Source organism: Schistocerca nitens, chromosome 3, assembly GCF_023898315.1.
Source record: "Schistocerca nitens isolate TAMUIC-IGC-003100 chromosome 3, iqSchNite1.1, whole genome shotgun sequence".
Taxonomy (NCBI): Eukaryota; Metazoa; Arthropoda; class Insecta; order Orthoptera; family Acrididae; genus Schistocerca; species Schistocerca nitens.
This window is the reverse complement of record NC_064616.1, coordinates 975,527,623-975,539,987: the sequence shown is the minus strand read 5'-3', so window position 1 is coordinate 975,539,987 and position 12,365 is coordinate 975,527,623.

The window sequence follows — 12,365 nt, the reverse complement described above, 5'->3', positions numbered from 1 at the left end:
CCACTCATTTACAAAAGAAAATAAATGAAAGGCACATTGCCCTTTAAACTTGGTTTATTCCAGTACTATACCTGTATTTTGATCTTATTTGATCCTATTTTGAAGTAACATAGATAATGAGTAAGAATTTTGTATTGTTTATTGAAATTTCCACGATATGACAAAGTTTTTGATTATTGATTTATTTTGCACTAGCGTGGTTTTTTGGGTGATCGGAAAATGTTGTAGCTTGAGATTTACATTAACAATATATTTGGCTATAATGTATTAAAATTTCATTAACCTCATACAAATACATCGCAAGCCATATATTTTTCCTTTCGAAGACGCCTAAAATCGCAAAATCCGTACCAGAATAAGAAAAAAAAATATAAATTTGACTGTAAAACGAAAGTGCTGCATATAGCCTTACGCAGAATAAAACAAGGAAAATATTGGTGTATCACATTTTGCGATACGTTTATCGGTTCGCTCGTAATTAAAGCGTAAATTCGAGTGTCCATAATAAAAATCCTATAGTAAGAGTAGTCATCAGGAACGTAATCTAATCAGTTTAAACAAATAAAAATAAAATAAAAGCAATTGATGTATACATAACATAATAATGTAATATACATAGCGGTATTACTACGAAGAACAATATCCAGTGGGGACAAACTCCGATGCAGAGGCGCTGAGTCGAGCAGGTCGAGCCGCGAGCTGTATTACTGCGTGAGCTGAGACCGCAGAGACCAGAGTGACACCAGAGTCGCTTTGCTCGACGCTCTGGCTAGAGTCGAGACGGTGGGGTGAGCGTTGAGCGGGCGAGTTCCGAGGGTGGGGGGAGCTCACCCGCTCCGAGACAAATCGTCCGCTCCCTTGCGAGCAGGTTTTTGCAAGTAGTTCCTATGTTATCCGCTAGGTGGCTCTCTGTCCTGTTGCTGGCATCAACTGCCCAGAGGGCAGGACGTGCGACTGAAACGATCGCCGACAGAGTGCGATGCGAAGTTAAGCTGCGCCAGACACTGCACAGTGCACACGGCAGACGACGCACAGAGACGGCCCGGCATATGTGAAACACAAAATCCAATGGGGCACTGCACAATGCAGGCAGCCAAGGTAGAAGCAGGGCAGAGGCCGGCGCTGGCTGTGTTGTGTGGCGTGCACTGTGCTCTGACCAGCAGAGGCGCTGCTGATATGCTCCGTCTCTCTCTCTCTCTCTCTCTCTCTCTCTCTCTCTGCCTGGGAAACGTTTGGAGCTACCGTTCTTTTTTTCTGAATCACTGATTGTTCACTCCTTTGAAAGATTGAACTCTATGAATTAGTTCAAGAGCGGATCCCCCATCTCTAAACCGAGCATACGAATACAGCTACACTCCACCTCTCTTGACTGAATAGAGCTTTCCTAGTACTAACCCGCCCAAGTGCACCACATTTCTCGAAATGTAACCAAGTCTTGGAGCTTAGCACACCATATCGATCTATAGTAACAGATCTCAAAGTGCCTTAATTAAGTAGCATACAGTTAAGAAGAACAAGAACGGAGCGATATTTATACACAACGTAGTTCGATACATTTGTAAGTAAATCATCCAATCTATCATGTGTAAGGTATTGTTCTAGAGTCCATTATCGGTGCATCGAAGGTTCTGGTAGGAGAGAGAAAGAGAGAGAGAGAAAGAGAGAGAGAGAAAGAGAGAGAGAGAAAGAGAGAGAGAGAGAACATAAACACACTCGCTCACATGCTCCTAAGACTGTAACGTTAAGCACTTAAAAAGCGGCAAGACGCAGTCAATACCTTCGCTGTGCAGTGCTGATGGTATTGTTAAAGACGACTGTGCCGCTAAAGGGGAGTTATTAAACGCAGTTTTCCGAAATTCCTTCACCAGGGAAGACGAATGGAATATTCCAGAATTTGAAACACAAACAGCTGCTAGCATGAGTTTCTTAGAAGTAGATACCTTAGGGGTTGCGAAGCAACTCAAATCGCTTGATACGGGCAAGTCTTCAGGTCCAGATTGAATGCCGATTTGGTTCCTTTCAGATTACGCTGATACAATAGCTCCCTACTTAGCAATCATATACAACCGCTCGCTCACCGATAGATCTGTACCTGCAGATTGGAAAATTGCGCAGGTCGCACCAGTGTTTAAGAAGGGTAGTAGGAGTAATCCATCGAACTACAGACCTATATCGTTGACGTCGGTTTGCAGTAGGGTTTTGGAGCATATACTGTATTCAAACATTATGAATCACCTCGAAGGGAACGATCTATTGATACGTAATCAGCATGGTTTCAGAAAATATCGTTCTTGTGCAACGCAGCTAGCTCTTTATTTGCACGAAGTAATGGCCGCTATCGACAGGGGATCTCAAGTTGATTCCGTATTTCTAGATTTCCGGAAAGCTGTTAACACCGTTCCTCACAAGCGACTTCTAATCAAGATGCGGGCCTATGGGGTATCGTCTCAGTTGTGCGACTGGATTCGTGATTTCCTGTCAGGAAGGACGCAGTTCGTAGTAATAGATGGCAAATCATCGAGTAAAACTGAAGTGATATCAGGTGTTCTCCAGGGAAGCGTCCTGGGACCTCTGCTGTTCCTGATCTATATAAATGACCTGGGTGACAATCTGAGCAGTTCTCTTAGGTTGTTCACAGATGATGCTGTAATTTACCATCTAGTAAGGTCATCCGAAGACCAGTATCAGTTGCAAAGCGGTTTAGAAAAGATTGCTGTATGATGTGGCAGGTGGCAGTTGACGCTAAATAACGAAAAGTGTGAGGTGATCCACATGAGTTCCAAAAGAAATCCGTTGGAATTTGATTACTCGATAAATAGTACAATTCTCAAGGCTGTCAATTCAACTAAGTGCTTGGGTGTAAAAATTACGGACAACTTCAGTTGGAAAGACCACATAGATAATATTGTGGGGAAGGCGAGCCAAAGGTTGCGTTTCATTGGCAGGACACTTAGAAGATGCAACAAGTCCACTAAAGAGACAGCTTACACTACACTCGTTCGTCCTCTGTTAGAATATTGCTGCGCGGTGTGGGATCCTTACCAGATGGGGTTGACGGAGGACATCGAAAGGGTGCAAAAAAGGGCAGCTCGTTTTGTATTATCACGTAATAGGGGAGAGAGTGTGGCAGATATGATACGCGAGTTGGGATGGAAGTCATTAAAGCAAAGACGTTTTTCGTGGCGGCGAGATCTATTTATGAAATTTCATTCACCAACTTTCTCTTCCGAATGCGAAAATATTTTGTTGAGCCCAACCTACATAGGTAGGAATGATCATCAAAATAAAATAAGAGAAATCAGAGCTCGAACAGAAAGGTTTAAGTGTTCGTTTTTGCCGGCCGAAGTGGCCGTGCGGTTAAAGGCGCTGCAGCCTGGAACCGCAAGACCGCTACGGTCGCAGGTTCGAATCCTGCCTCGGGCATGGATGTTTGTGATGTCCTTAGGTTAGTTAGGTTTAAGTAGTTCTAAGTTCTAGGGGACTAATGACCTCAGCAGTTGAGTCCCATAGTGCTCAGAGCCATTTGAACCATTTTTTTGTTCGTTTTTCCCGCGCGCTGTTCGGGAGTGGAATGGCAGGGAGATAGTATGATTGTGGTTCGATGAACCGTCTGCCAAGCACTTAAATGTGAATTGCAGAGTAATCATGTAGATGTAGATGTAGGTGTATGTGGCTTTGACATGCCGCCGGCGGCGCTCGGACACTCGCTTTGTAAGGCACTATGGGATTAGTTGAGGTCGCTTGCGTATGTTGATTGTGGGATGGGTGTGAGGTTAGGTGCGGTGGGAGGTGTAAATTAGATATTATTTTTAAAAAAATGTTGTAAAGTAAGAATAATATTGAGAAGGTTTTAGATGGCTGGTCACGCGACGAGGCGAGCGCAGGAATGTGTAGTTATATTTAGTTAAAGGGCCGTGTAATGTCGTGTGAGGAGCAATGCGCAGTGTGCTACAGGGTCATAGGAGGTAAAGACATGTGCTGCTATGACGTATCTAGCGTATGGAGGCTGCGCTTTGATAATTATGCTACGTTGATATGAAGTTGACTTTTACCAGCGTTCGGTGGTAGTGGCTCGGGGTTGTGATGGATCGCGGTCCTGGACGGACGTATGTGTGTGCTTTGACCGCTGACGAGCGCGTTGACCTCGCTAACTTACGCTTGCGGAAGCCGAGCAGGGGCTGTGCGAGGTTTGAAATCAGACGGATGGGTGACTTCACGATCCTGTGGGCAGGGTGCGGAGGGGGGGTATCTGCGCACGTCTGCTGAGTTATTTTGCGAGCGGATCTGCAGGCTCTGCTATGCATTATTAGGATAGTTTACGAGTACTGAGCGTATCTACACATCTGTGTGAAGAATTATTTAGTAGCAGTTTGCTGTAGTGTGTACTGAAATTATGATTGGGTGCGTGTCTGTGGACTGTGCAACATGGCCCAGGGCACATCTGGGTGAGTGTTTTGTGATAGCGTAATAGATACACTGTATGGTTAAATAAGTTCTTCGAAAAAATAAATAGAGTGTTCTCAATGATTACACACGCCTGCAGCGCAGATCAGAGTGATTGGTTTTCCGTCACCATCTCGGTTGCATGCGAGTAGTAAATGTTTTCCCGGCGGCGTTAATCGTGTGTGTCAACGAGCTATGGACTATTCTGACAATAGACGTGAAGGCAGGTCCCGACCTGAGACGCCGGCGGTATACATGAGAAGAACAATGCAGCTTTTACATGTGTCGGCTGTCACGAGCGCTCGGAAGCTGAACTTGGCTGGAGACTCGGGAACCCCCTTCTCCGCCGACCGCACGCGCGCGCATTCTGCCTTGGAGCGTTTCTAAGGCGCATAGGCGATATCAATTTATCCGGTGTTAGGTGCGAATGCGACTGTGTTGAGGTCATATTTTGGGGAGGCCAAGCAGAGACTTTTGGTCGGTTTCGCAGCTGGGGGTGTTTGGGCGCGTCTGTTGTATTATTTTGCGAGCATGTCTGTGCACTGTGCGGTGCTTTATTTGGAGAGTTTAAGGGTACAGAGGTCGTCGGCTGATGTTGTGTACTGCATTATTTAAGAGCTGTTTGCTATTGTGTGGTGAAATTAGGAGTTGTTTACGTGTTTGTGGTCTGTGTCACACGACCACAGTTCGATCAGTGCCCGCATCTCGTGGTCGTGCGGTAGCGTTCTCGCTTCCGACCCCCGGGTTCCCGGGTTCGATTCCAGGCGGGGTCAGGGATTTTCTCTGCCTCGTGATGGCTGGGTGTTGTGTGCTGTCCTTAGGTTAGTTAGGTTTAAGTAGTTCTAAGTTCTAGGGAACTGATGACCATAGATGTTAAGTCCCATAGTGCTCAGAGCCATTTGAACCATTTTTTTCGGATCAGTGCGGGTGTTTTGTGACAAATATACTCCACGACTAAATAAAAGGGCTCCAAATAAATAGAGTGCAGCCATTCCTTACTTCCCCGAGCAGCACAGCGCAGTCTGAGCTGTTTTTGCGCAATAACGGTAATCTGGTCAGACGGTGAGTGAGTCGACAAATAACTGGACAAATTTGTCTGTAGAGGAGTTACAGGTCTGGATTGGAATGAATATCTTGATGGGTGTGGTTGTGTTGCCACGTGTAGTGCACTACCGGAGTTCAGAACCTGCCTTATGTCAGCCTTACATATCGAAACCTATGAGATTCAAAAGTTTAAAAAAAATATGTCCCAAATAAATAAATTACACTCCTTCCTCCTTCCATCACCCTATGGACTGAAATTATTTCCGAAAATTAGGAGTTGTTTGGCTATTTGGACGTAAATGTTTTGCATTATTTACGAGCGGTTCGCATGTCTGTAGGCTGTGCAATGAGTTATTTTTAACTGTTAACAATTAGGAAGCGTGTGTCTAGAGCATTATATGAGTTATGTAGGAGTGTTTTGCAGGTCTGTATGGTGTGGAACATGTCGGTGTGATAAATACACTCCATTCCTAAATAAAGTAAATTGGTTCCTCCATCCATGGGACTAGTGCAGGGTGAGTCCTTTCAGCTGAAACGTGTAGGAAGAGGTTGAGTGCTGGTGGCTTAGTTTAGTGGTGATGAGCTTCGTTTGCAACAATTTTCTTAGGTTGGTGGCGGGAGCGCAAGTGAGCTTTGTTTACTGACAGATTTCAAACTTGGCGCTGGTTCCTAGGAGGTTGGTACAAATGCCCTTTCTTTACTGCCAGAATTCAAACTCGGTGCTGGTTCCTAGGAACAGGTGGCTGTCTGGTCCTCGAAAAGTAGTTGAAATTAGGTAGTTGAACACCTTTGCATACGTATATGAAATTGCAAATTGAACTCTTTAATACGATTAAAATCTAAATGGAATTAAGTACTTAGGTATTTACAGAAGACTATGTCCGTCGCGTGTATGGAGCGTGTGTCACGTAAGCAGGGCGGCGGCGCAGCGATTGTACAGTTATTACACGCGTGCAAGAGTGAGTCAATTAGCGAGCGCTCTTGTGCGGACCAACGTGCTGTTATATAGTCATGGCGGATTCCACTATCGAGCAAACTTTGCCGCCAAAAGTGTAGCACTGCGTTCTCGATCATACAGGGACACGTGGTGGACGGTGAGCGGTTGGCATCGACAGGTTTGAACGTGCCCAGGAAAACAACTTTGGCGTCGAAAGTGTGGCAGCGAACGACCGACCGTTGTGTGATTCAGCTCCAAGGCAAACAATTTTGGCGGGAAACGTGAGGATATGACGAATACACGTGGTGAGTGGACAAGATGCCGCTGTGACGTCAAACTCGGCAAGTTCCAGCGTGTCCAGCGAAAACATGATTACGGCGTGGGAGAGATCACTGGGCTCGCCCCCATTGCAAGTGGCCGGCCGTCTCACGTGACAGGCGTCGGCACTGTCTCCGCGTGCTGGACAGGGGGTGGTGAGGATTTGAACTAGTTCAGTTGGAGCGCGGATGTCATGGTGACTGCACTACAATATCAAAGATGTGTGTGCTGACTGTGTTGGAGAACAAGTGATGACCGTACTGCTTGAAATAAGGTCTTCAGTCCCTTCCCCTCTGCAATATCAAAGGACGTGACTTATGCTACTATAAGTGCAGTTTATTAATTGACGCTATTATGATAGGCTACCAGTGAAAAAAGATAAGTGACGGAGAAAGCTCGTACGTGTGATCAATTATGGTGTTGGGATTTGAACTTGTGATAGATTTTTGCTATGCATGTAAGGAAAATGGCTTTCTCACCGAGAAAATCGGGCATCTTGAATAAATAATAAATGATAATAATAAATAGAAGTACAGTTTTCGAGACAATATCGTGTTGGAATTTGAATTTGGCGCCGTTTTCTAGTGGAGGTAGGCCTATAGTAATAAATGATAATGAATGATAATAAATGAGAATGAATGATAATGAATGTTAATAAATGACAATCAATAATAAAGACAAGTACGGTTTTTGCATGCATTATCCGGTTGGAATTCAAACTTCCCGCAATTTTTTCTTCTGGTGGCTTAGGTTAGTGGACATAGTACAATTGGGCTATTTTCCCGCCAAAATTCAAAATTCCCGCCATTTTTTCTTGAGGTTAGGTTAGTGGACGTAGCACAATTGGCCTATTTTCCCACCAAAAGCCGCCATCTTGGATGACGTGATGCGCTGTTGCCAAGTCTACATGCCACCATCTTGGATGATGTCGTGGCAGCCATCTTGATTAAATTTGGCAACAATGCAGCGTGGCCTGGCACATACTTAGTCCCACTACTGACGACACCTCCACGCTTAGCCGTTGGAATCAAGCAATCAGAATTGTAGGCTTCTTTTGATATTGGAAATAACGTAAACGTTGGCTCGTCGGACCATATGACGTGCTTCCACTGATCAGCCATCCAGGATTTATGCTCCTGACACCATGTTTTACGCTCCTTTACATTGGTTGTCGTCAGTAATAATTTCGGTACAGCACCTCGCCCATGAATATTCGCTTTATGGAGTTCTTGGTGGATAGTATCGGCAGGTACGGAGTCCGGAGGATGGCTATTGAGCTCTGCAGTCACTTTAGCCACCATAGTTTTGTATTGTTTTGATACAACTGATGTCAGTGTATGACGATCTCTGTCATTTAGTTTTGATTTGCGCCCACTATTACGTCCACACGATGATGTCTTTCCATGTTCTGTGTAAGCTGCCAAGACTGTTGAAACAATTGCTCTTGAAACATTCAGTAAGTTAGCAGCCTTCGTTACTGATGCTCTACCTGATTTTCCCTAACAAACTGCCCACTTTGGAATTCTGTTAGGTCTTTCACTGCACGTCGACCTTGGCTCTGTATGCACATACGTAGTGTGCACTACTCGTAAACAACCTGCACCTGAACACGTACTGTCCAGCGTGACACATGCCTTACCTGCGTTGTTGACCGTCAAACACAACCATCACATACTACCACTGTTCACATTACTTTGCCAATCCCATGTATATTTTGCATGTATCACACAGAATCGAAGTTTCAAGGAAATAGTTTTTTCATTTTACGGTTTGTCACCATAATTTATCGTAGAGAACTCTGCAACAAGGATGTATGTCATGCGCTGCATTTTTTTCGTTGCAATATTAACAGCGTTGTATTCCACATGACTAATAGGTCGGAAACTGTAAATGATCTAACATTATATCTAACATTATACCCTGTTTCAAGTGCAGAACCGTGTAGCCTTAGGAGTGCATGTGTTTATGTTTTCTCTTACCAATACGTTTTTGGTACTGATCCCAGACACTAGAACAATACTTTAGAATATACAGCGCAGTTGATTTACGTAAAATGCTTCGAACTTCATCTGTCTGGAAGTCCCGTTTTTTGTTCTTCTTAGCCGTCTGCTATTACATCACAACACTTTTATATCTACTACTATACAACGATGAGGAGTGCTAACTTCCTCGACATGTGCGCATCTGGAGAAATCTTGTGGACTTGGATGAGTGCGGAACACCTGTTATAACTCGGCACACTGCATTCCTTCATGAGACGCACTGCTTGAATACTGCTCAGCAGTGTGGGATCCGTACCAGATAGGGTTGATAGAAAAGATAGAGAAGATCCAATGGAAGGCAGCGCGCTTCGTTACAGGATCATTTAGTAATTGCGAAAGCGTTACGGAGATGATAGATAAACTCCAGTGGAAGACTCTGCAGGAGAGACGCTCAGTAGCTCGGTACGGGCTTTTGTTGAAGTTTCGAGAACATACCTTCACCGAAGAGTCAAGCAGTATATTGTTCCCTCCTACGTACATCTCGCGAAGAGACCATGAGGATAAAATCAGAGACATTAGAGCCCACACAGAAGCATACCGACAATCCTTCTTTCCACGAACAATACGAGACTGGAATAGAAGGGAGAACCGACAGAGGTACTCAAGGTACCCTCCGCCGCACACCTTCAGGTGGCTTGCGGAGTATGGATGTAGATGTAGATGTAGACGTAGAATGTACCGGTGTACTTCTGGTCAGTTACACATGAAATTTGATGACAGTGCTGCAGGGTGGGTTGGTCAAAGACAACGCAAGGAGATCTTTCAATCTCTAACTTTATCCTAATAATGCGAGAATGTCCTTGACTTACATCCACATAGAGAAAGATCGTAAATTGTGCGCTATGGTCGAAGGGCTAGAAATATATAGATTGCTGTCTGGTATACTTTCATGTACCAGGTGATCAAAAAGTCAGTATAAATTTGAAAACTGAATAAATCACGGAATAACGTAGATAAAGAGGTACAAATTGACACACATGCTTGGAATGACATGGAGTTTTATTAGAACCAAGAAAATACAACGTTCAAAAAATGTCCGACAGATGGCGCTTCATCTGATCAGAATAGCAATAATTAGCATAACAAAGTAAGACAAAGCAAAGATGATGTTCCTTACAGGAAATGCTCCATATGTCCACCATCATTCCTCAATAATAGCTGTAGTCAAGGAATAATGTTGTTAACAGCACTATAAAGCATGTCCGGAGTTATGGTGAGGCATTGGCGTCGGATGTTGTCTTTCAGCATCCCTAGAGATGTCGGTCGATCACGATACACTTGCCGGTCTAACAACTGCGCCAGACATTTGTTGTGTTATATAGGCGTTGCCGACCGCAACGCCGTATTCTGCTTGTTTACATATCTCTGTTTTTGAATACACTGGTTACACCACTTTCTTTGGCGCTTCAGCGTATTTCATCACATTGTGCCGCTTTTTAACAGTCAACCATCACCCAATTTATTGCTCTCATATGACAATTTCTGGACCTGGTTTCATCATAATAGGGAAAATAATGGTAACAATGCACAGAATCAGCTGCAGTGTGGAATTTTGCTTAAATCCTATCTTAAATTGAAACTAAACATAATAATTTTCACTTCTGCTGCAGCCTTTCTGATTTATCTCACCTCAAGACAATTAGCATTCTGGAGCACAACGCAAACTAACATCCCATCTTTATTTAGAAGTGATTTATGGTTTAAGAAATTGCAGAATGCAAGGGCACTGGTGGTGGTGGGGGCTCTCCGAGTGTGAAATTTGTTTATTTGAAGATACAACTCTTCCTAGCCTGCTCTACTGCAACCATTCAGTAACTGTTTAAACAGCACAAATGGGGTGGAGTAACTGTTTACAGCACAAGTGAGTTTTTGAATTTACTGCCAGTTTGAAAAGTACACTTAGATTTTATACTTAGGAGAAATGGTCTAGTTCCACTGTGACATCCGGGGGAAACCCACTGCCCATCTTGAACTCTGTACTTACAACAAATGACACGACAACTGTCCCAGCTTGGATTCTATGCTAAGCACAAGCATCATGGGAACTATGCAGATTGTCTCCATATGCCCATGTCCAACATCTTCTGACGCCATAGAGGCTGTCCTCAGGTCCCCATCTTGGATTTTATATTTAGGATAATTGGGTTAGGTCCATCATCTTGGATTTTTGAATTTCCTGCCATTTTACACTTAGCACAATTGGGCTATTTTGAATTTCCCGCCATTTGGTACATAGGACAATTGACATATGATATCAGAGAATGGGAAGGAGGAGTGGAGAGTCCTCTAAAGCATCCTGTTACAGATGTCATTGTTTATAACCAACTATAAAATGATTTTGAAACTGGTGATGGTGGTTAGCAGCACATGTGGGTTGAGAGTAAGGCCTACATTTCAAATTTGGTGATGTTGTGTGTGTGTGTGTGTGTGCATACTAGGATTTTCCACCACCGTTTACAAGCCTTCTATAACCCTATAGTGTCAGACTCCCCTCACATCGCATATTAACAATGCAAGAAGAAGTTACTTATAGTGTAACTTAGACTTAGTACATAGCAAACATTTCTTTGTTTAAATAATGCACTGTGGGAATGATTAATCACTAAAAATCTCGTATTTACATGTGTCTTTGGTTGATGATCTTAAAAAGTGGGAGAAAATAGGTCAAAAATGTAACGAATTACCCTATAATGATAAACAGCAATCGGAGGTGGACAAACTTTGGAGTGCTAACAGAAAATGCCACTGGTTTTAACACACTGTGACATCTCACATCAATCATCCAGAGACACGTTCCTTACAGTGAAACATAGACTTGGTGCAAGAAAGAGTTCAATTGTGTAAATAATGTGCTGCAGATTAGAGATATTCATTTATTTATTTTTTTGTAATTTCGGGTAATATTGTAGGGCACACATATATGTACAACTATGCATGTAATTTTTTAGCTATATCAGGCAGTGACAATGCACTATACATAGTGCCTACGTAAACATAACTCTCATCAAAATTGTTTGCAAAAACGTCCTCTGAAATGTTCTGGTGGTAAAGCTTTGTAAGCTCATACGATACATTTCATAAAACATCCATACACATTCTTGCACCACACTGGATGGGTGAACCAGCAAACATCAAGTTTTTGGATATTGATCCCTGAAACTGAGTGCATCCCTTGGCATTCACATTGTTATATATTTTCACTGTTCTCAGGTAGTCATCAACACATTTTGTGTGTTCCTGTAGTAACACAGTAGGTCTTGAGTACTGAACATTTGAGATATATCTGAAACTTCTGACATTACACGCCAGTCAAGTGTTGCAGCATTACATTCATACCACTATATTGAGGATTTACAAACATTATCACTACGTTTAACCCATTATGTAAGAACAAACCTACAATCAAACGATTACTAACACTTATATTTAGACTGTACGTTATAGAGAACGTCACTTTAATAGGTGATGTATGCCATGGTAATGGTGCCACTGATGGTGATAATGGGAATCCAGTGTCAGGGAACAGCTGATGTATATCAGATATCCTTTTGCAGTGCTGCTGCTACAACTGCTGCTGCTAC